This window comes from Larimichthys crocea, chromosome VIII (genome assembly GCF_000972845.2).
Source record: "Larimichthys crocea isolate SSNF chromosome VIII, L_crocea_2.0, whole genome shotgun sequence".
Lineage (NCBI taxonomy): Eukaryota > Metazoa > Chordata > Actinopteri > Sciaenidae > Larimichthys > Larimichthys crocea.
In genome coordinates this window covers 1,832,189-1,857,455 of record NC_040018.1, presented here as the reverse complement: position 1 = coordinate 1,857,455, position 25,267 = coordinate 1,832,189, and the positions used below count along the sequence as shown (strand labels likewise).

The 25,267-nt window shown below is 41.7% G+C and overlaps 1 long non-coding RNA gene across 2 annotated transcripts in view; it reads left to right on the top strand.

Annotated features, from left to right (window-relative positions):
* Positions 1-25,267, top strand: part of LOC113746254 (uncharacterized) — a 155,615-nt gene that overhangs the window by 46,703 nt on the left and 83,645 nt on the right. For both annotated transcript variants that reach the window (XR_003462699.1, XR_003462698.1), the window contains exon 2: positions 18,641-18,724. This is a non-coding gene — a long non-coding RNA (uncharacterized LOC113746254). The remainder of the gene's footprint in view (positions 1-18,640; positions 18,725-25,267) is intronic.

The following is a 25,267-nucleotide window of genomic DNA, read 5'->3' as shown; positions in this document are numbered from 1 at the left end:
GCCGTATCCACTGGGGCCACCCATGACAAAAATCTGTTCACTCACTCTGGTGCACAGCCTTTTGGATTAGAGCAAACACCAAATGTTAAAACATAACAAAATATATTGCACAAGAAACACTCACTCTGCAAGTGTTACATTACTACGTTTGTCTCGGGCTGCTGGTTTTTTAATTTAAAGTCAAATTTTTGTCAGAATCTGTATATAGGATATATAATTGGCGTTTATTTTGAATGTACTCCAGAAAGCAAATAAAATAAAGTATTTCTTTTTCTGCTGTTATAGCAAATGATTTCTTATGTTAGCTACTCTATGCTGTGATTTGAATTTTAGGTAATTACACGTTTCCCATCACCACAATTGGACCCATGAAAGAGAGCTAGACAGCTAACACCAGCCAGACCTTCTCCTTTGTATAATTATAACGTAGGACTAACATAGCACTGAGCCTGACTCAGCAGGCATCCAGTGGGAATCAGTGCTCATGTAAGAACTTTCCCCAATGGAAGTTGGCGTAACAGCACGATAGGATTAATTGATAACGATACATAATCAATGCTGCGTGTGTTTGTTGGAAAAGGAGAATAAACTTGTATTAATGTTCGGAGGCTTTTAGTGCAAACACAGAAGTTGAGAGCCGGTTCACAGGGGTTTATATTTCCTTGCAGAATTAAAAATTCAGTTTGACTTTAAGTAAAGAACAGTTCATAACTGTTTGGTTACAAGTGTCAGACTTATATTATTACCGCACTTTAGGTGAGCTGCATGCCACGGATTTGACAATTATGCTATCCAATTTACATCAGCAGGTGCTTTCATAGAAAATTCATCTTAACCAAAGGTCAGAGAAAGGTGACAAGTTTTAGTGCTGGCAGTTTAATTCACCGACTCAAATAGGACTGAAACATATATCTGTAATTCGCAGTGAAATGACCTGTGCTCTGTTTGCACATATTGCTCCTTCAGCTTCCCCCTTTTTTTTTCTGAGATTATTTTGTAGATGGGGGAAGCAAATCTATTTTGTCATAACTTGTTTTCTGCTCTAAATTTAAGGAAATTACAGTATCTAGTTTGCTTTGATGAAATCCTGATGACTGCCACATTTACTCAAGTAAATGAACGGAAAGGTATGAAATAAATTACGATATAATGTAATTGTGTTTATTAGAGTTTTCTTGGAGAAAATGAGAATGCTAATCATATTCATAGCCAGCACTGTGGGTAATTTGCAGCCTGCGATAAGCTGCCATATCAATGTGAACTGCTGATGACTGAGTGACACACGTGACATTTTCGACTCATTATTTATTGATCCCATTTTGATTCTCATCTAAATGTTTTAATCTGCATGGCGATCGAAGCGCTCACATCACAGAGCTATATGAAATGTTCCTGGATTTGAGCTGATGGTGACACAGTTGCCCTCGGTCCTATGTGTGAAATGAATGACGATGTGAATATAATGCAATGCCACCTTGACACCATTAAGACAATGCTTCCACCAATTAAGTATAGTACTCCTGGCCCAAGTCTAACACTGACATTGACCTACAGCAGGAGGAGGGAGCCCATTGTTAGGGGACAAAAGTTTTATTACTTCTGATAATGATAATAAATGCCTCCTCCCACACACTATGCCCTTCATTACAGCATTGATCCCGTAACATCTCCGTGAAAATCCATCACTGTAGCTTCGTTAATGAATGTTCCAAACATAGCAGTCAACGCGCGGATGATCCAAGACCATGTCACGTTCTCAGTAATGAAGTTAATGAGCTAACAGAGTAGTCGACATTTTCAGGGAGGAAGGATACGACTTTATTTAGGGTCGAAGGGGATAGAAGCAGGATTTAGCATGGCTGTTGAAGTGAAAAGCAAAGGAAGAGCCACAGAGGTTGCTCCGTTCACACGCTCCGAAGTGTGGGCCTATTCTGGCACCACATAGTTAGACACACAGACACACACATGCAGACAGGTGCTGTGTGTGTTGCTGACTGTATGGTGAACAGCTGTGTGTAGGGTGCGCTAGGAGGTAGCTGTTGCATTCTCTGACCTTACCACCGGACGCAGCATTTGACACAGACAGACACACACACGGGGGGCAGCTGCAAGGTGCCATTCAAGGGCCCCAAAGCCAGCTGCACCCACCCACACAGAAATCACTATGTCTCCACTATGATATTCTACCTTTGAGCGTACAGCAAGATGACCCTGTCTCTGTTGCACATCTTGGAACAGAAGGAATATCCTGCAAGCGGCTCTGACTCCATCTAGCCCCACAAGCTGCCAAAAGGAGCACTTAAACCAACAATTGCTGGTCCAAATATTTACCAACCCCCTTACCCAACCAGCACACCAGTCATAAGCCTCAGCGTCAAAACCCTGTCCCACCTCCCATCCTGGCTGTCAGTCGCCAGCTAAGTCCTCCTTGGAAGCGCAGAGGCTATCAGGGATTTAAGGGAAAAATCCCTTTATCCAGGGACTTTCTCTACAGGCTGGGTCGAGCAAATGTCTCATGTCAGCAAAACACCATAAATGCTGCCATAAATGCTACAAATGGCATCTTTTCTGCCTCTCTGAGGTGGCAAACAAACTTTTTTTCTGAGAGAGCAAACACACGCCGTATAGTTTATGAGCGGAATGAATCTTCGAAAGGACCGAAGCGAATGCTTAATTCGCTCTTTATAGAGTTTTGTCTTTATTTTTTTATTCCACATCTGTGTTTGTCAACATAAATTTTCATGTCCTTGCAGGCGTTTCTACTTGAGTGGGTGTACGTAAAGGTTACGCTGGTGGGTTTGCGATGCTACACGCTGATTAACCCTTAGGTGGATTGTATGGGCTAATCTGGGGAATTAAGCTCGCAGCCCTCAGGAATGCTCGCAGCTTTCTAGATCCAGACCAGGTGTCCACACACACTCAGCTGGGGGCCAAGGTGTATGCGTGTGGGTGTTCTGTGTCTGTGAGAGAGGAAATGACAAGAATGACCTCGCCTGCATGACAATAGCAAATGCTGGGTTTTACAAGGAGGACCAGTATGCTGGAATTCACTGGGCCGTCCTCATTTACATCAACTGTTCGTGTGTATGCAGATACTTTCAGCTGCAGAGCAAATGTTAATGCTCACACCCACATCATGCCTGCTTATGTTCCCAAACACAAAATTCCTCGCTATGGACTCTGCCCACTGTATCATCTCCATTTACTGCTTTATCAGATCCAGTATTACTTCTTGAACCAGCGTGTACAGACAAAGTCCATTAATTGTGTGAAATACCGGAAGGATGGCATGAATTACTATTCACAGGGATATTGCGTAAAAAGTGCTGAGTCTTCCAGAGTTTTTACTGCGGAATGACGTGTGTGCTCCGTGTCCTGCTGGTTATGACACACCTTATTACCAAACAGCCTAATTGTAATGAGCGAGAGATAGAGCCGGCGTCACCTGTCCCTTTAATAAAGGTGGCATTAGGAGAGACAGCAAGGAGGAGAGCAGCTGGAGAAGGTAATCCCGTCTCTCCAGGTCAACCACCAGACAAGCTGTAGCAGGCCCCACTAACTCTAGCGTAATTAACACACACCAGCAGGGAAATCATTCCTTCCCAGACCCATATAGCAGCGCACACCCAGTTCTCCAGACAGCCATTGCAGGGTTAATACTTTCCAGCCTCCACACTTGGGGTTTTGACCAGCTCCAACATGCTTCGTCTCCTTCTTCCCGGCTTCTGTGTCACACCTCCTCAGGGGATCAAGAGATAGATGAGTTTATTGGATTAGAAGGGATGCAAGATTTCGTTTTTCTATGAAATTTCCCAGGATATGTGTCATCGTTTTTACGTCAGTCCTGTTTCGTCAGTGGTAGACCAAAGTCTGTCACGTACCCTGAAAAGTCGGCATCAGAGTCTTTTCATCGAATTTCTAAAAAGCATTAAACGTTTAATCAAAGAAATGTAACAGCTTCTCTTGTTCTCTTATTACCAACACACTGTCAACAGTTTTCATGTCTTCAGATGAAAGTAGTCTCCGTGAAAACTCTTCTCAGTGATGTCTGGGGCTTAATCAGAGTAACCAGGAAATTGTTTCTTAAAAAAGATGCTGCTGAATTTTTTGAATAGAATTTAATGTTGCAGTTTGACATTAAAGGGCACATAAAAACATACAGTCTAGCAAAGACAACCATCTATGAACCTCCATTGTGCCGGCTGCGAGCAGGAGCTGATTACCACTAAAAGGGCAAAACCAAAATGATCTGCATGAATACGCACAAGATGGGAGAAGATGTGATGTTTTTTTTTTGTTTTTTTGTTTTTTAATGTGAATGAACAGACTTTTAAAAAGTAATCCTGTCAGCTTTGATAACATTGTTCTTATCAAACCAACTCTGTCCAATGAGGAGAGAATTGAGTGCCCAGATGAACGTATGGGTTGTAAACAAGCCAACAGTTCCAGCCAGACAATCTAAACCACTTTTCTGCAGGTAAAACAAAGTTAAAACAAAAAGTCAGTCTGTCATCTGTGATGGATGTTCACAACAGACAGTCTCACTATTTGCCTTCATTTTGTTTGAAGCCGGCTGTCTGATTGCTTGTGTTTTTGTTTTGCTTAGTTTTTTTTGCTGCATCAAACCACTTTTCAGCGTTTTCTCTGCATTCCCAGATCTCAGCATTCAGCTTTGTGAGCACAGTGTTATTATTATTGATAGGAGTGATGGCCTAAGCTGAAAAAAAAAAAAAAAGTCTCAGGTTGTAATAAAACAGAATTATCCTTCAAAGTTTTGTCTGTACGGTCTATGAAAAGAAATTTATGAAATCTATCACTGACACTGAACTTACAGACAGCTCCACATTGACACTTCTCCGCTTGATTGCAGCCGTACAGCGTGAAGGATTCGGGAACATGCTTAAGACTTTTCTCGCTGGCTGTCACCGACAGGTGGAATGTGAAACGCACACTGCCACAACAACACTTGGAGACAGTCGTGTGCGGTGTCGGGACAGAGATGTGCAACCCTGGCGTCTGACCCCCCTCTCACACACTCCTCCACTACACCACTCATCTATTTCTCATCCGCCCCCCACACACACACACACACCATCTCCTCCTCCCACGCATACCCTTCTTCAAGTGTCTCTCCAGCTGAATGGTGGTAGGGCTGGGTGAGAGGGGGAGCTGGGGGCGTGAGGGTATCAGGTGTCATTTAAAAAAAGCAGTCAGGACTGGCTGAAAAATGGAGCATGACTTTATTCAGTCTAAAATGCAGCCTGGTGCAAACAGCAGCAGTGGAGTGGCCATTTCTGTACAGCCCTAAGAGTTAGTTTAATGGTACTCTATTAAGTGCTCTGTTTTTATGGGATTGATTTCTCCTTCCTGTTGCGCCAAATGAATATTTCGATAGATTTCTCAGCTCCTGCTGGATGCCAGCTGCCATTGAATAAAAATAACGTTTTATGTCTCCCACAGGTAGATTATATTGAAATGAAGTACACCTAACTCGTTTCTCACAGCTTTACAAACACACAATCCACACTGGCTTTAGCTATTACTCTTTTTTTTTTTTTTTTCTTCTTTTCTCTATTAGCCACACATATACACACATGCGCGCACACAGCTGGTGGGGATTAGAAGAGAGGAAGCAGAGTGAACACACAAAGTTTCAGAGTCAAAACAACGGAGCTGGACTTGACCTTTGACCCGCATGGCTGTTCATCTGTTGATAATATCAGTCATTTCCACAAGACAGGTCCAGAGTGCGTACATGCCATTAAGCAGTACTCCGCACATCCAGACATTTTACAGAGAATAAAAAACACAATCTTTGACAATACACACTCCCTTCTAAAGGATTCAACTTAAGATAGTGATGACTGCAACGTATAAGGGTATATGATAATTAATGGCTTCCATTAGAGGGAAAACCCTTTCTCTGCACTTTTCCTGGTGGATGGAGTGCTGAAGAAGCTTAGCTATGTGTTTCTGTCCTACCTGGGGCTATAGACAAGTGGTATCCTGCATGTTAAATAAAGTCTTTCCCCCTCCTCTGTGGTCCCCATTCCTCAAGTTAAATCCAGACTTTCCTCTCTCTTTACATCTCTGCTTCCTCCTTTGTCTCCATCCAGGTGTTGTTAATGGGATCATTTCTTATATCATAATATCCCAGTAATCTCCATCATATCACATTTCCTCCCAGTTTGTTGAGTACGGCAAGAGAAAGGGAGCAGTGGATATTTCCTCTGATGAAGACTGAATAATGTATATGGTATCTGCACTATATGTTAGTAAGAGCATGTCTTTATCTCTGCAGAGACAGACTTAAGTGTGCATGAGTGTGTCAGTGTACTGTTGTTGTGGGATGTTAATTTTATCTCCCATCAGGCTGGTGGCCGTGTCGTGGACTAAGTAGAGTCATTTACCAAAGGTTACAGCTGCAGTCATGGATACTAGCAGATGATAAGTCATACCAATGAGCCTTGTCCTAGGTAATTGCGTTTTATATTCAGTGCTTCTCGCCATTTCTCCTATTCTGACGTCCGTTTTATCTGTCTGCATTTTTTTTTCACCTCTTTGTTTTTCAGTCTCTTCCCCCATTGTTCTTTTATCTCTCTGAAATCCTGCTAATTCCCTCATCCTCTTCTTGATAGAGAAGAGCTAACCAGCATGTAGCTGTCAGAGGGTTATTACACAGTCTGCCATTTTCAGTGGATCATGGTGTCCACACCAGTATATCATATCCACCGTTACAGAGATGTGGAAATGAGAGCAGGAGCTCTCAACAGGGGCTCTCAAAACAATTGTCTATACTTCATAGGCAGCGATGCTGCTGGGCTAGTGGCCAGTGTCCTGGGCTTTCTCATTTCTCTAAGAGGTAAATGTTGCTGACTTGCTGCTTTCTCACAACACCAGCCTTGCCCTTGTTACAAACAGAGCTGAATTGAAGCCTTTTTTGTTGTTGGTGTTGCTATAGCTTGTCCTTGTGTTTGCGGCCAAATGGCAGAAACAACAGGTATTGTGTGACAGTGAGGTTAGGAGGGGTTTAGCAGAGCAGCGACGTGGAGAGCCTGGATGAGAGGAGTGTGGATAAGAAGAGGAATTATGTAGCTTTTAAAAAAAAGCATATGGATTCCTGGCAGGTTCAGAAAGCTAATTACTTAAAAACACCAGGCAGAATTATGTTTGAATCAGGATGCAAGTAATAAACTGTAATCTATGGAAGCATATTTACTACACGATCCTCAAAACATCATTTTAACTTCTTTATCCTAAAGGGAATCCAGTGGGTAAAATATCATTTGGACAACCAAGCAGCATTGGATTTAGTATCCTCTCTGTCCTCTCTGTCCTGTCTGTCTGTCACTATATTCCAATACTTGCTCAATATACTGCACCACTTTCTGCCGATTTTGTGACATAACCCTAAGTTGCCGATGTTTTCTAATTCTAAATTTGGGAAGCTGTATTTAAAGATTTTATGTGAGCTCTTGCCAGCGTTATTGCTGCAGGCTCTTTGATCTCGGTGCCAGATTTTGAGCAAAAACACTTTGAAATACCTTTTTTTTTTTTTTTTCTTTTAATTTGTAGTAGAGTATCAGTATGAGGGAGTACAGCCAAACTTGGCTTCCTTAACACTCTCCTCTTGGGTGTATATCCCTAAAAGACCTGCAGTGTCCTGATAAGTTAATGTTATCACATCGTCGCGTATTGCTTAACCCATGTGAACATGAAGTCAGCAGTAATTTTGTAATGAGTAGTTTGTGTGTGCGTTTTTTTTTTGTTTTGTTTTTTTTGTTTGCCTGCCGGTCTGAGCCTGTGTGTGCACGCAGGGCCATGACTGATACACGGCCAATCCCTAGACTCAGGGAAGATGTATGTGGGTAAAAAGTGAACTCCGTAATGAGCATGTGTATGAGAAAGATTCTGACTGTATGCTTACGAATCAGTTTCTTGCCTAAGGGGGTCTGGGTTGTGGTTTGAAGCTTTTGAACAGAAGGAATGATTAGTCTGACTGAGTTGTGTGTCAGTGGCATGACTAGCCGTGTGTGAGTATAGGATGAATGTTCTGTGGTGGCTGGAGTTCCCCCTAGATCAAGCGCACGCTGCTTTCAGATGAATGTTTTTTAGCAACAGCTGTCAGCTTCTCCTTTGGACATGAAAGACTTATATCCGAGGCAAGAAGGACGAGATCTAAAGAGCAAGGATCCAAACAAAAAAGTACAAAGTAACTGGCCATTCTGCTTAGCATTGACACTTTTTATTATGTGGGTAGAGCTGATATTTCTGCCTGAGCATGCCACTGCTTTAGGCTGTAACACAATGTGACACACCTGCCTGAATCAGCTGAGTCAGGGCACGTGCAAGACATGAGGGTGTACGTCTTTATTTACCGAACATGGGCTCAGTTTTCTCCCTGCTCTCTTTCTCTCTCTCCGTCTTTCCCCTTCTTTATTTTTCTTCCCTCTCTAGATTGTTGTTGTACTTTCCCTCCTCCTCAGGTTGTAATATGCTCCTGAAGGCTCTGTGGGAGGAGATCAGCCCTCTCTGGTTGTGTCCTAACAGCCCCATCCTCCTCGAGACAACTTGCTGGCCACAGGCAGCCAAGAGAGTGCAGCACTAATTGTGCGGGTCACCGAGGTTACGCAGCCTCTCTGAGTCTTTTTTACTCTTTCTGCTTCTGCCTCCAACTCTTCGATGTGGTTTGCTCTCCACTCTCCACTCAGTTACCATATAATAATGCGTGACATCATAGTTTACATTGCCATGACAAATAAATACCGCGCTCTGATGTTTTGAATTTGGAAACTTCAAATTCACTCCAGTTTAATTTCTCGTTCTCTAGAGAGGTTAATCGTGTAGGGGAATCCTTGAAATCTTCCACATTTTTCAAGTCAACCTCTGCTCATCTAAAATCATTTAGAGCTTGTTTTTGTTTCCTCTCCTTTTTACCCCCCTCTGTGTGTGATGTAGGAAATGTAGGAGATGTCTGTCTTTTCAGGCGGGTTCCGTTGTCTTTTGTGTGTCTTGTCTGAAACAGCATGTCAGCCAGGCGGGGCGGCTCTGGGAGGATGTGTGTGTGAGAGAAAGAGAGTGTGTGTGCTGAATGAAATGTAAAAAAGCACTACGCCTGCCTGCACACACACACAACAGCCTTTGGCCTAATGGGAGCTGACACTCTGACAGGCTCTCTGAGCTCTTTATCTGGGCCTCTCGCCTTCAGAATTTGTGTGTGTGCATGCATGTTTGCGCCCATGCATTTGTGTGTTGCATGTTTCTCCATGCTTGTGTGTGTGCACGCATGTGCATGTGTGACCCTAGCGGTGGTAGTCGCCGGGCCCCTAGAGAGTTCTTTAACCCCCAAACAGAGTCAGACTCATTTACATTGAAATGGGAGAGTGGCAGGGCCTCTTTATGGACTGTTTGCTTTTGCTCTATAGAAAAGCCTCAACTCCACCTCTCTCACACACACACACACACACACACACACACACACAAAAGTGCTTGCATCCGTACACGCACACTCATACACACACGCAGAGTCACACTAGATACATGGGAATTTACTCTGCTGCAGGTCACACAGTTGGTTTTCCAAACTGTTGGGCTGTTGTTCCCTCTTTAAGCATCTGAATTGTGTGTGTGTGTGTGTGTCTGTGTGTGTGTGTGTGTGTATGCATGAGTTATGAGGGGTCAGAAAGGGCTTGTGGATCGGGTCTGTGTGACCGAGGCCATGTGGTTGTTAGCTGAGTGTTTTTCTTTCTTCCTCACACTACACAGCTCTCCTACCTTCTTAATGACTGCTGGCCAAAGCTGGGCTGGAGTCCCCTCAGTTCCCATCAACTAGCTGGTCTCACACTCCAGAAAAACACAGCCTGAGGCATGAGATGCTAGATCAGAGCTTCTTTCCTCAAAGAACTTCCTCATCCTCTAGGCGGTGGAAGCTCTAAATCTGATCCCAAACCAGTGTCTGTGCTGGTTCAGGGCAAGAGAGAAAGGTTCCTAAAGTTGGTGGTGGCTGCCAGAGAAGAGAGCACGGGTCTAATTATAGCAAGCAGGAAGTGAGTGGGAAGGAACTCTTTGATGATCCATACAATTATGTTTCTTTCAGGGAAGTGCTGTGACTAAGGAGGGGAGCATCTCTCCTCCTCTCTTTTCTTGAGTCTATTTCACCCTCCTCTTACATACAGCAAGGACTTCTGCCCTCTTTGCAGGCTTAACATAGCGTATTCCCAACTATCTTCCTTCTTATCTTTCTGCAAGGGCTTTCTATAAAAAAAAAGGAGAGCAGAGTGCGCTGTTTGAAGTCAAGTGGCTGGGTAAAGAGCAAATAGAGTCGATGTTTTCCACCTGTCTTGCTCGCCCTTCTCTAATGTCTTCCTGATAAATGTTGGCTTAGACCAGCTATCCCTTTCTGTGGCTGATACCCATACCTTCTGAGCAGGGACACTCTTTGGGTTGAAGATCCCAGAGGAATGCACAGTGGGATCTATATTTATCCACTTTCTGTGTGATGAGCATGTGCATGTAAGTAGATGTATATATGCTGTGTGTGTAATGCTATGGACTGCTAAACTTCAAAAGCAAAACTGCCTATAATTTATATTAGCCAAAGTCATTTTTTTCCCCCTCCGTACAAATATAGTTTTTCATTACAATTTATGAGTGTGTTTATATGCTTTTAGAGCCAGCATAACAGGTGGTCAATAAATAGCTGAGTTGCTTACAGAGCCTCTGGATCTCATGGTTTCAGCTAGCGAATGGTGGACTGTAGGGATAAAATTTGAACCAGGCAAAAACAAAAGCGTGTGTCCGAGTTTCTAAATGTTCCCATAAATCCAAAAGTCTTTAATGACGATTAACGTAGGAGTAATTTATCTTGTAGGAGTAAGTGAAGAAGGTTGAAAGAGAGAGTAGCGTTGGAGCAAGGAAGCTTACGACGTGCCCAGAAGATCTTCTCCCAGCCTACACCTCATTTATATAGATTCTAATTACAAGAACACAGTGTATAAATGTTCCTATCACGAGAGTATGAATGAAGCACTTGTGTGCCATTCGCACATTATACAATGGCGACCACACTGTATATCAATAAGGCCGTGCCCCACAGAGGAATGTCTATGCGTGGTTAGCATGACTTTTAAACTATGTTTTTAGGATGCAGCAATTCATTTTAGGTACAGTTATACATGTTTTAGTTGCACACCACTTCCCTTTCCTGTCGTGGATGAGTCATCACGTGTGTGTGTGTGTGTGTGTGTGTGTGTGAGTGAACGAGCGGTGAGTTCAGTCACCGCAGTAAGAGCAAGCCACTCACTGCCTCTCTCTGTGATGAGATCCAGATGGAAAGTTTCAGTGGATTGCCCACTCTGCTAACCATTATGGTTCCTAAAATGTTCCCCAATTTTTTTATTTTCTTCCTTCTAAAGTCTCTTGTGCTCTACGATACTTTTATACAGCAATGAACACTTTTAGGCTGACTCACTTTTGCAATTCATACGCTGTTATTACAAGTGAATCAGTTAAATCCATTACATCAAAGAGTTGTTTCATTTTCGAACTTGTAGTGCGTTCCCATTATGCCTGAATTATCAAGTGCATGCCAAACATTACCTGCAGAGCCACTCACATCAAGAGGAGAAGAGAACTGTTCCCGTTCCTTTCCAGACCTGCCCCTGGATGTCTCATTTGCACTGCCACAAACCAGATCAAAAGGATTTCTCTATATCCACAATCTTTGGTTGTAAAGAAACTCATGCCAGGATCTTAGCATGCACACAAACACCCATTCACATAGGGACACACACACACACCCACACATACACACTCATACTGTACATCCAAACAGAGTCAAACAGAGTGTTCTGAGCTGTGACAAACAGACCCACCAGGGTCCAAGAAGGAAGGCTTTCAAGTTTGGCCAAGTGGTCTACCACTCATCCCATCCATCAGCTCCCCTCTGGGTATGGGACACAGATCCAAGGTCAGCTTACTGTTCACAAAAACAACATTCTCACACCCGTACACAACACAAGCTCAAGTTGTTGTCCGAACACTGTGGCGGGGTAACAGGTTTCCTAGACTTCCTGGTTGGGATTTGGTGGTTTGGGCTTTCCTGCTCAGGTACAATGACGCCATTTTAGAACGACTAACACAGGACGTTCATTTTTCAACTGTGACTGAATAAAAAACACAAACGAGGTGTGGAGAAAGGAGAGGCCTTCGCTCATTCGCCTGTACATGTTAATATTTGCATAAATGCGTATGCGAGACCCGAAGAGTGACAGATATAGATAGATGCATGTGTGATTAAGGGTTCATATTTCATAGCAATATGTAATGGTTTTGTACTCAGTGCGAAATCTATGAGTGTTTATAAGCCAGTAGTATTGGTGGCATGTTAGCCTGTAGGCACAGCTTCATATTTGCATAAAAGAAAGCTCATGCTGAGAAAATGCCAACAGCTGATGAATTCTTCCCCGGTGCAGCAAGGTCAAGCAGTTACTCCGAGAACACACACACACACATCTACCTCCGCTGTTGTTGTCCATTTCTCCGTGGAAGAGAATTCAATTTTAAAATTGAACATGCATACTTCAATGTTCCTAGACAACATGCGGGTCATGGTTTGGGTCACAGAGAGTTTACATAAATCAGCAGAATCCCAAATGGTTAAATTTAGACCAAAGTGAAGCAAGAGGGGGGAAAAAATGAAAACAATACATGAATCTGTCTTTTTATCTCTCTTTCACAGCCAGACTTGCCTGCTTATCTCCAGCTCTGTTTCACCTCTCCCTGCCTTTTACTGCCTACTAAAAACTACAACTGCAAACTTTGCTCAAACCACTTTACAGTGGTGACCTCAAATCTCAGCAGGCAGGCGGGCGGGCAGGCAGGCAGGCTGCTTGAGTTGAGTTGTTGCGTAAATTCTTCTTCTTTTTTTTTTGTTAGACTTATTGAATAATTCACTGGCAGACCTATATATAGGGTTAGGACCTCTGGGTTCTGTATTTTTAGCTTGCTCCAGGCTTTATGTAAGACTCTTTATATAATCACAAGGTTTAGTGGTTCATTTTTCTGTTAGACCTCATTTACAATAAGCAGATAGAGGGTCAGAGGACTCATTAGTCATCATTTTAGATACATGCGTACACATATGCACACATCTTGGCCCTCTTATCAGCAGCAGTGTATGCTGACAGATGTGTGTGAGGAAAGCATAATGAGTGCAGTCTTTTGCATAGCTGCATAATTTTGTTCCAAATTTGTCTCCTTTTAAAAAATGCCACAAAAACCTTCCATCACCGCCTTTTATTGCAAGCTATATATACCAATCTACACACCACTGTAATATCACACCTCTGCCTGTCCTGCGCTGATGAGAATGAGTCACCAGCCAGCAGGCATTAAACAGCCTGAATTGAGGCTGTGAAAGAGTTATTAGTAAACACATTTATCTTCCTGATGTGCCCTCTGTGAAAGGGGACTTAAGTCTGTGTGTACCGGCATCCAGTGGTTTCTTATCTGGAGCTAAATGGAAGTCGTGGTGACAACCATAATTAGGCAGGACAACACAGGATGGGAGAGGGTCACACACATAGTAATTACTCTGTCACCGCAGAGAGGGCAGTGACACTAAAATACTAGCTACAGATCAATGGACACACCACCGGGACAAATATACGCGTCATTAAGACAAAGACAAAATGCGCCATTTTCAGATACGCTTTCAGAGAGAGGAAGTCAGAAACAGGTATCAGAAACTAGATGATGTATTTATTAGCTCGTAAAAAAAAAGAAAAAAAATGCAACATATATTCATTCTGCACATTTTTCTCATCGAGCTGCGGAGCAGAGTTCATTGATGGACTTCAGAAATAAATCATGGATGACTTGAATTTAATTAAAATGGTTTCTGAACTCTTGACGTCCAGAGGAGAACAGCGAGCTAGCGCGCTGTGATACCTTATATGTGGCGCTCTCATTTATTTGTTATTCAACGGCGGAGGTGAAAATATTGAAAGTTATCTCAGGAGTAAGTTATTACTGCATCGTGGGTCCAGGCAGGTCCTCAGAGCCAAAACAACAGTGTTGGCTGGGACGTCCTTTGAAAACAAACCTGAACTCTCTCTGGCACAGGACGTTTATTTACCCCACAGATACAGGGCTGCCTGATACAGCCGTTATTCATATTTCATATAATCACCATGGATAAACAACACTGACTCTGACAGTGCTGCTCAGGCTGAAGTGAGTCTGTGTGTGTCTGTGCGTGTACGTGAGTGTGTGTGCACTGTACATGTGTGATAGATGTTAAATCTGTGACAGAGCAACTCTGCCTAGAGCAGTCCTTGAGAAGCTTTTTTCATACCTCCCTTCCTCTCTCTTCCTCGCCCAGTGTGTATCTATCTGTCCTTGCAGTGAGGTTTCATTTGGTTTCTCCTTCTTTCACGCCTCCCCCCTTCTTTGTCTGAGAACTGGTGAGGTGCTCAGATTATAAATAAGTGGTACACTGTACCTCCACAGACATATTGATCACACACATCAGTCAGATGGCAGAAATAGATTGTGATTGATGGTGACCAAAGGACTGGATGCGTTTGACAGAGTTTTGTGAGTTGCTGTGTGTGTGTGTGTGTGTGTCCGTGATGTGTGTGTGTGTGTGTGTGCACGGTTCCCACTGGGCCCAATACGTTCTCTGGGATATTTACGCCCGGAGTTGACTGATAACATAATTAAGGTCGTGTAGTGATCTGTGGCGGCTGTGTTCCCACTACACACACCAAACCCGGTCAGTAAATAAAGCCCTGGCCCAGGAGGCGATCCTGTGACACAACATATATTCAGCAGAACCACACATACAACCACACACACACACACACAAAGAAATAAATGAAGAATTCTACAGTCATGTCATACAGCAGAAAGGTAGCTGTTAGCCAGTGTAATATTGTTGTGGTGAAAGTATAGAGGTGCTACTATGTGACAAAGCGGGGCTGATAAAGACTTTGTTTAACAGTGCTCATCCTTTTTACAGCAGCAGCATGAGGAGGAGGAGGTGTTACTTGGGAGGGCAAGAAGAAGCCAAAGGAGTCAGTTTTATGATGGATGATAAATTATGTTTATTTTATATCACTGCACACATTTCAGCCGCATTACCATGACAGCAGTCCACTTTTTACAGACTCAATATTAGTAAGCTCTTCATTAAAAGTTTCACTCTGACAAAATGAAAAGTATGTTTACGGTCGCATACATAATCATCAGTCATGATCAAGAACAAGATCAGTCAGTCAGTGGTAACCGACTGATATATATGATTTGCTGTTAACTAAGAACCTTTTACAACCTGGATGTTCTGTGTTAATTTGTCACAGGTGTGGATTCTGTTCGGCAGGCTAGCTGTTCCCCCTGGTTTCCAGTCTTTGTGCCGAGCTAACCAGCTGCTCACTGTAGCTTCATATTTACCGTGCAAACATGACAGTGGTGTCAATCTTCTCGTCTTCCAGTGAGAAAGAAAATTAACATATTAATCAAAACTTTTACTTAATTAAAAAAAAAAAAAAACGTTTACAACTCTGAGACTCTTATTAAAAGCATATTTCATCTTCCTCATCTGACAACATGTTTGGATGTGTCTAGCTTCACAGTATCACAAAAGTTAGGGCACTTGGTGACACATTACTGTCTAATAGACTATGGTGTATATTTGGACTTTTGAAATTGTTTTGAACTTGTTTAGATTTTGATGTAATTTTGGGATGAAAGCCTTCATGTTTTCAGATTTTTTACATTTAAAGAGTTTTTATCTACATAAATAACCTTTTTAGCATTTCCATCTTTTGACACGTTGAGCATAAATCTAATATATGTAGGCCAAAATGATTCCTTTAAATTTTAACTTCTCATTTAACTTGGGTCAATATCATAATCAAATTTGTGTAGCATCTCAGAGTATTGATGCTTTTTGGCTACTTCTCTTTTTTCTGTCTTTATTATATGTCATTTGCGAGTTCGGGCGTTGGTCTTTTCTGTGTGTGGTTTCTCTTGAGACAGAAGATCATCCCTCTTCACATGTTACAGACTGACAGCTCTCTTCATTGGAATGTTAATAGCACAGGCCACTGCAACTAATTGGGCCGTGTGTGTGTGTGTGTGTGTGTGTGTGTGTGTGTGTGTTAAAATGTATGAATAAGTGAAGACATTTACACTTGGTTGACTGATGTGGAGCCTTTATTAACTCAACTTAAATGAGGTTCTGAACCACAAGAGAGTCGTCACACATTTGCATCCACATCTTCATCAACTTCAAAACACCATTTTTATCATTCAAATTTGTATGGTTTATGTTCTGTAGAGAAGTGTCTCTTTATGTTCATTTTAACTGCCAACCTCTACACGTACCATTAATCCACATCTATATCTTCAAAGAGGGACAAAAACACCCTTTATCACATGATCAAGATTGACCAGCCAACTGCTTTCAGACTTGTGAGAGGATTAAAGACACTTTCAGACCAAAGACAAAACCTCCACATCTCAGCTAGCTGACAGACAAGTAGGATGGGAAACATAGGCAGAGCTCTGTGAAGAACTCTTGGCTGGGAAAGCAAAGGGAAACTAGACCAGAGAGGCCAGAGGGGTTGTGTGGTCCACTTGCTTTTGTTACTTAAAGAGATGGTTTTGCTTATGTGGGCATTGACAGGTCCAGAATGCATTTGTCTGCACCCACAATGGTGTGTATATACAATGGAGTGCTGCATAGCACTGTCGTTACATTTGCACTCACTGAAAGATGAGCTTTGTCTCACAAAAGGCTGCAAACGTGAAAGCATTTAAACTACATCCACAGAAAGGCAGATAAATCTCACATGTGAAAAAATGACATTTTCCTGTTTTAGTTATTCTGAAATGACAAAAAACGAGAAAGAAAACAGCCAATTTCTCTCTCTTTGGAGTAGCAAACAACAAAATAATGTGTTACAGACGTGCTGGTAGAAAGTGGGACAGACACAACCAACTCAGCTAAAGCCTCACAGGTGTCTGTTTTCAGTCAGTTGACGGAGTATAAAGAAGTGATTCAGTCTTAGGACATAGACATTACCTGTTAATTCAAAGGCAACATCTTCAACTATTTTGAGTCTTAGTCTTGCTTTTAATATTTAAAAATGAATTGTAGTTGTTTAAATGCTTCTTATTATGTTCTAGTTTTGTGATTATATTCACTTTGTTGAATATCGATATTAATTATCTGTGTGTGTTTGTGGCTAACAAGCTGCAGATCGCAGTGTTAACATAGACTGGTGACAACGAGTCAACTTCTACAAACTTTTTTTTTTCTCATACTGGACAAACTCTGAAATAATGAACTTCAATACAACACCTGACATGCTGCCAACAATATTGTTATATGAGTTTTGTTTAAGTTATACAGTGTCTCGGTGCTCACCTCAAACCTGTGATCTCATTAGACCACTCTCTGTCTGTCTCTCAGAGCTCTGCTGTCTCTTTTTATTGGCAGGTGTGTGCTGCCTCCACCCAACTGAGTGCAATTTAACGAGGATAACACACGCTTGAACTGCGGGTTCAAATTTCCTCCCTTGAACACTGGGGTGATGTGACACCCGGTCCACTGTGGAGATTACACGCATGTGTTAATTAGTAATTCCTGCTGCATTGAGGTGTTGATCGATGAGTAGTCACAGAAAGATTTAGAGGTGGAAGAAGGTTTTGTTCTTACTATTACAACATAGACACCTGTGTCTGAGCACGGATGAGTCTGTGTTTCTGTTCTGTCTTGGGTGTGAAAATAAATGCTGGCTTAGTGCTAGTGATAAAATGCCAAAATGGACATTTGGTGATTTTAGATTTAGCCTGCTTAGTTTGGACTTGGTCCTAGATGCACACCACGGGTCATAGATAGCTTCTTGTACACTGCAAGAATTATCAATCCACCACAGACGGGCCAAGGGTTTATACTATCAGTGTACATTTATTGTATGTATTGCACATTTTCACCACATTAAAATAATCTGTGATATTTACACTGACTTCATTTGATGTAACTTTTCAATTATTCAGTTAATGTATTAAGTCACTGCACTAAAAACTCTGTTTTACATTCAGTTATGCCACTGCTAATAACAAAAGCAGGAGTTCGGCAGTCAGAAAAAGTACTGAACATCAGAGCAAGTGAGATGGAAAGATCTGACACATAAACAGAACTCAAAGAAATGCTGATACATCTGATAGAGAAACAGGGTCTTGAGCACACTGATTGACTTGCAGCCTTTTATTGTTCAAACAGTACTGATCACTACCTGTTTCAAATGCTGATACAGCCTCCGACACGGTCTGAGATGACTGAATGACTCGAACAAAACTAAAATCAGATACAACAATACTTCACTTTGCATGGAGCTTTTGGCTGCTTGTACACATGCCCAACATCGTGTGTTTTGGTCAGAAAGTAGCAAGCTGATCTGTAGCTTAACATAGTGTGTGTAAGCGAAAGTATGAAAGTTCTATGGCCTAGAAAATAGGCTGTCTGATGGCAAGGTAAAGCAGTGAAAATATTTGGAATCTAGCGTGCATTTAAATGGATATTGATTTTTTTTAAATGTTATTATTGCTAAAATATGTTTTTCTGTTGCAGCAGTACACAGCTTTGCTCCTGTCTGCTTCTCCAAACTGGAAACACGCTAACCGCCCTCTGCTGGAGGTAATACACTACTAATGGGTAAGTACCTCATACAACCCCGATTGAAAATATCCAAACTGTCACTTTAAGCTGCCAGCATGCTTCTCCAGAAGTTCTCCAGAAACCTCCTCCCCCCACGCCTTTCCGACATTGCATTATCAGGGACTGTGTCCGACAATTTCTATAACTCTCTGAAACCAGATATCTGACATTCACGCCTACTTCACGCCATGATTGGTCAGCTGTGCAGAGGTGGACAGGATTTAAATTTCTCTCTCGGCTCTCATTTTTTATTACTGACATGACAACTGCACTATCAATGCCATTCAGGAGAGACTGTCTGAAAGTTTACAGCACTTTGTAGAAATCAGCTCTGTTTGAGCATAATCTGATTCTTAAAACTCACTTCACTCTTTCTTCTTCTTCTAATCTGCGATCTGTCTCATCTTCAAGTTACATGTAACCTCAGCTCCAACAGCAGCAGCAGCAGCAGCAGCTGTAGAGTTTGACATCTAGAACAGAAAGATATTAGCCTGGTTACTTACCCCCTGTAGCAAAAGATGCTCACAGATGGCCTGCCAAGAAAAAAAAAGAAACACAACCTAACTCTGCTAGTTATACCAGAGATCTGTCTGTAAAAAGGACAGGTACAAAATCACCCACGGCTAAGGTACAAAAAAAAGTTGCCTTAACTTGGTTCACCGCTGTAGGTTTGTCAAACTGGGCCTGTATGGGATCACTGAACTGAAAGCGGTCTCTTGGTTTTAAGATATGTTTCTCTTTATTAAATATACTAAACTGAAAATTTAAATCAAAATCGTTCTGTGGTTACATCTGTTTAACTCCATACAGCATGAAAAGGGACAAAAGAGTTGAATCTGTAATCTCATCACAGCCTCGAACCTTCCAAATGAAGCCTTCAATTGAGCCACAACAATACCCCATATCCACTGCATTGTTGCCGATCAGAAGTCAAATGGCCACTTTCTAAAGGAAGACAATAGGCCTGCCAATTTAAAGCGGTCATTCTGTGGTCTTGAAGGAGGCCCTGTGTTACCACATCTAGTTTTGTGAAGCCTGTCTAGAGCTCAATTCACAGAGTCTGAGGGTCTTTCATCTCCCTGGGCCTATCACTCTAAGCTGGGAAACAGGAGCTAAGGGACCCTCAACTCACAGTACCCCTGCCCAGCTTTCCTGCCCTCAAACCCCTCCTACTCCTGCCTGCTGTACTGGCCCTCTCAAAGGAGTCTTTCAGTATTGTATTGAGGCCCAGGTCCAGGTCAATGGGAGCCCAGAGATTTAGAGCTGCAGTAGGAGTGGGAACAAATGGTTTGTTTGGTGAGTGGTCTGAAGTAGCTTTAGAACTTCCATCAGACCGAAGGTATTGCTGACTTAAGTATTTAGTATTACTGCAGCAGAACTAATATGACTGTGATGACAGAGGCAACGGTTCCTATTTAAAATCCTATCGCTTGGTCGCAGGCAGAGGTTGGGTCTCGGTCCTTTAAACAAAAGTTTATGTAATGTTTCACACTATTGATGTTGCAAAAGTTATTCAACACGTCTCAACAAAATGCCACACAATGTCCAAAATAAATTAAAGCTGGTGACACCTGCTGTGGCATTTTCAGAAACACAATTATACTGACCTGTGAGGGACTGACATTTAAAAGAAACACATTTGCACCCATCAGTGGAATTACTGCAGCAAATCCGATTTAAGAGACATATGAATATATCCAGCATTGAGTAAAGAAACCAATTTAATTGCTATAGGCACCGTCAGTCAGACTGAATAAGTATGTGTTCATCAGTCTGGTCTTGTTTTGATCTGTACCACTAGAGGAATGCCACTGCATGTGGAAGGTCGTATCCTTGTGTAGGGTGTGCTTTGTCATGTGCCCCATCTGCCCTGAGTGGCAGCTCAGCTTCATTTGGGAGACATCACCCCTGTACTCTATCTCAAGCTGTCTCTGCTCAGGCCTTTGTGTGAGCCCCGGCCACTGATTGGGCTGTATAATGTGACTGATGTCCTCTGGGCAATCTGCTGTTGGGACAAGGACGTGCTCAGGTGATCCAGAGGCTGATTGGCGCCCGGCTAATGGAGAGGACACCATGACCTCTGAGGCTGTCAGGTGCCAAAACAGCCTGTTAATTATGCATCCGGACTCTCGCCTGCCGCTGGAACCAGGCTGCCACCGCCTGCGTGGCGTCTAGACATGCGAACCCTCAAAAAAATCACAGGCTCACCAGTCGCTGCTTATGTGTGTGTGTGTGTGTGCGCGCGCGTGAGATTTTTTTGTACCATCTGGTCTCGAGATGAACTGTCTCTCTGCGCTTTGTGTGAACATCAGAGCAGGGGATACTTCACTACTGCTCATAGGTGTGTGAAATGTCCATATTTCCTCAAGTTAAGATTTCATGGCTGAACAATGTTGGACAGCTGATCACAACATTTCTCTCCCTGGCACCTGTCTTTTTTTCTTTCTTTACAGATGTCTGTTTTTCATGCTGTTCTTTGCATTCATTGTGAATTTATTTATGTTGACCGGTATAGCAATGCCTTTCACCGTCTCAGCCTTGCATGGTGGACTAAGCAAATATTGACATTTTTACCGCTTAAGCTGCTCTCCATCTCCTCCTCCATCTCCTCCTCCTCTTCAACACCCACCACCTTCTCCTCATAATCTTACCTCATCTCTCTTTAATTGGTCCTCTGTATGCCTGATCAACCCCCTCCCCCCTTTGTCTCGACCCCACATCTCTTTATTTGTTTTAGCTTAAGATGGCCTGGAGGATAGGCTAATTTTCTTGCTCCTTTATCACCTACTGTAATCAGACACAGCCACAGAAGCTTGTGTATTACATGTAGTACGGTATACATGTTTGTGTTTGTGTGTATGTGTGTGTGTGTGGCCTATTTGGTTATTGCATAGTTAGAGGCACTGCCTGCCAACACTATTTCTTTTAGACAGACAAAAGCCTTGTTTTGGATGAGCCATGTTTATTGTTCATGCTGACACTGCTTTTATGACAGAATGACTAATGAGTACGCTCTGTTGTGTGTGTGTGTGTGTGTGTTTGTGTGTGTCTGTAGCGTAAACACTATCAAAAACAATAGCAATTGGCAGCATCCGGGAAGAGTGAAATTTATGATTTGAAATGAGTGCGCTCTACTTGAAGGGTAACTGAGGGGCATTGGCTATGCATCATACACACGCCTTCAATATTTTAGTGCATAAAAATACAATATGCAACATTTCACCATTGCAATGTCTAAAAATGCTGGTGTATGTAATATTTTGTTGAGTTGTATACAATATTCAAACTCAAGGAAAATCCTAATTTTATTCAGATATGTTTCATGCCTGGGTAAACACTGGAGACAAACAAAGAAACATGACATAATGTAACATGAATAAAACTATATAATAAAAATATTACCCACGCTACTTCACACTGTCATCAAACTAGTTAAACTTGTTTTGATGTGAGAACTTGCATACTGTTCATTTAAAGTGAGCAATAAAAATAACATTGTTAAGTCGCTCACCCATACTGCACTTAAACCAACAATGTAGATCTTTATGTACCAATAACAGAAGATTATAAAAGAATACAACATTGCAAAAAGTAATATGAGTAAGTGCATGGGTCAAGGTCATAGCGCTCAGATATAAAATATCTATATATAAACAAATAAAGAAAATATGTTCCTGCGGCTGCATCTTTGTATGTAATAGGAATACACAAAAAATAAGAATTGGACCAAATGTGGACTTAACAAAACCAATTACAAGAAGTGCAGATATTTCAGAGGACTTTCTTTGAGGAGCTCTCATTGAGGGGATGGGTTTTCAATTCATAGCAGAAGATTGGGCATGTCTCTTCAGTACTGAGTAGAATAGGAAGGTCAGCCCCAACAATGAGGATCCAGAGAGAAAAATAGTCCAGGTCTGGTCAAGTGCAAACTATGTTACTGCAACAAAAAGAGCAATATTCACATTGCAGTAGCAGAGAGCTCCATTTATTAGACTGTAAAAAACATGTTGTATAAATTCATATTATTTCAAAGATTATTTTTTATACTGGTTTTTCTTAGAGTCTGTACTGGAGGGGAGATAAGAGGTATGTTGTAATGTCTGAAGACATCTGAAGGTCAATCACGTACCTCGTTCCCAGACGGGATGATGTCATAGAGGAGGAGGAGGGTTAACAAGGCCTGGCATTGGATGTGAACCTAAAACATGGTTCAGTTTCCAGACAGAGCATAACAGTAGATTACAGCCTAATATCACACACTTAATCTGCTATTATTAAACTATAGAAAGTATTAACTAGACTGTGGGTACAGTAAGTGAATATTCTCCTAACTACCCTTCCTGTAGGTTTCTAATATTAACCCAGGACCAGAGCTCTCAGAGAGGGAGAAAGTCAGAAGAAGAGTATGGAGTGATATATGAAAAAAAACCTCACCTGCTCAAAAATAATGCCCATAAAAATAGTGGCTCATGCAAAGTATTTGTGTACTGTCAGTGTTGCTTCACGTTGTTTGTCGTTACACTGCACTGAGGGCGCATTGTGGTGCGTGCAAAGATTAGAAGGCAACTGCAGCCTGGGAAAAGCAGAAATAACAATGTCAGAAATTCAGAGAGTTACCACAAAAATGACAACTAAGGTGAAAGAGCAACAAATGCCTCGGGGGGGATTTCAAAGCGGTTTAATCACCATGAAGGTGAACATATATTTTAACAAGCTTATGCCAAGTGAAAAGACTAAACTATTAAAGCTGGGGAACTTGTTCACATTAATGCAAAGTATTGTTTTTTTCTTGTTAAGCTTTGATTTTACAACTTGTATGCTATGGTCTTTAGGCTTTGAAGGCAACAAAAGCTGCTTTCTCACAGTATTCAATACATCTGTGATGGTTGGACGAATAAATCTGCGGCTTTGTCAAATTGTTCAATAGTGGTTTGGAGCGGTTAATTATTATGTTCAATCTTAGAGGCCGTTTTACTTACGGCAGTCTTCATTTATTGTGTGCGTAAAACTATGAAATATACTGTAGTTTGACCCCTTCATTAAAGCCTTGCAGAAACATTGGTAAGCTGCTTAGCAATTTGGATTGGTTCACTTACAGAAAGACATCTTAATTGATCGCTGCACATAGCAAACTGTATAAAGTTTGACTCACATACAGGGTTTCTAAGTCAGAGTTCAATGCTCTGTTAATAATCTGCACCCAAAAGTTTACACTCCTTTCCAATTTATCTAGCTGAATTGATTCAGAACTCAACACTGAACCCATTTCTTAGTGTTCTGCGGCCCATCTGTTGTTGGTTTTGCTAACGCCTGACCTCTCTACTGGATTGAGTTCTCCATCCACTTAGAAAAACATGGAAAATAGAGATAAGCAAACTCCCACGCATTGTGAAAAGCTAAGCATGTCACATATGGCTTGTGTAGTTAAAATGGCAGATGTATTTTGTGACTCTACATTCAAAATGACACAACACTGAGTTCAAATGGAGCCAGTGTTATCTACATTTCTCGTATGTCTACCTCACCCTGGGTTTCTGTCCTCCAGTCTGCTGGTTCATATTTCACCCAGATGGATATAAATGTCTGAGAAATGTAAGGGTAGCTGGGACAAAAAGCCTGTCACAAAGACACTGTGATAATTAACATTTCACTCTTTTACCTTTTCACTCTTTTACCTTTTTTGGATGTCTGACTGTGGCACTCTTTTTGCTAATAAGCTGAAACAAGTCACTCCAATTGACTAAAACCCCCCATGATTGGAAGCCATTGTGTTTGACCTCACTTAAAATCAGACCCTGCAAAAACACTTTCTATTGTGTGCTCCCAACTCTGTCTCCCTGTAAGTGCTCCCACTGTCTCAATATTGACAAATCACTAAGTGGAACGGTCCGCCCACCCTCTTTAAATTTCAAATGAGGTTGGATTAATGTTATCATCAGATAGATTGGATGCCGGATAGCGGGTTCGTTTCAGGGATTTTCTCTATATGAAGTCACAAAAGGCAAAAGTAAAGAAGATAACACACATACTGGAAATATTGTTGGCTAAATCACTACTCCATCAATTAAGTCCATTTTATTCAGTTTCCCAGAATCCCTTGCTGCTAGTTCAAGAGCAGCCTATTACTAAAACATCCACCCATCCATCCGTCCATTTACTATAGCTATGATTTCTCTTCAGGATCACGATGACTCACCTGCGTCATAAACCAACATTAGTTGAAATGGAGGTAAATTACATTTTCTTTGAAATGCTCAGAGCATTAAAAGCAGCATTAAAAAAATTCAGATTCTTTTTTTTATTATTATCCAGAACACACTGTAAGCAGATTCATAGTAAACTCAGTAGTAAGTAGTTTCAAATTCAGAACTTCAGCAGAAGACTGCAAATTATAGAACCTATTGTATTATTTTCAGATAAAAAATAACAATGGGAATGCAACTTGCAGTTAATTAACAGTTTGTCTGACCTATATTCAGTGTATAGGATAAAAAAAAACACCATTCTTACATTAATGAAAGTTGATTTATTAATATTCGT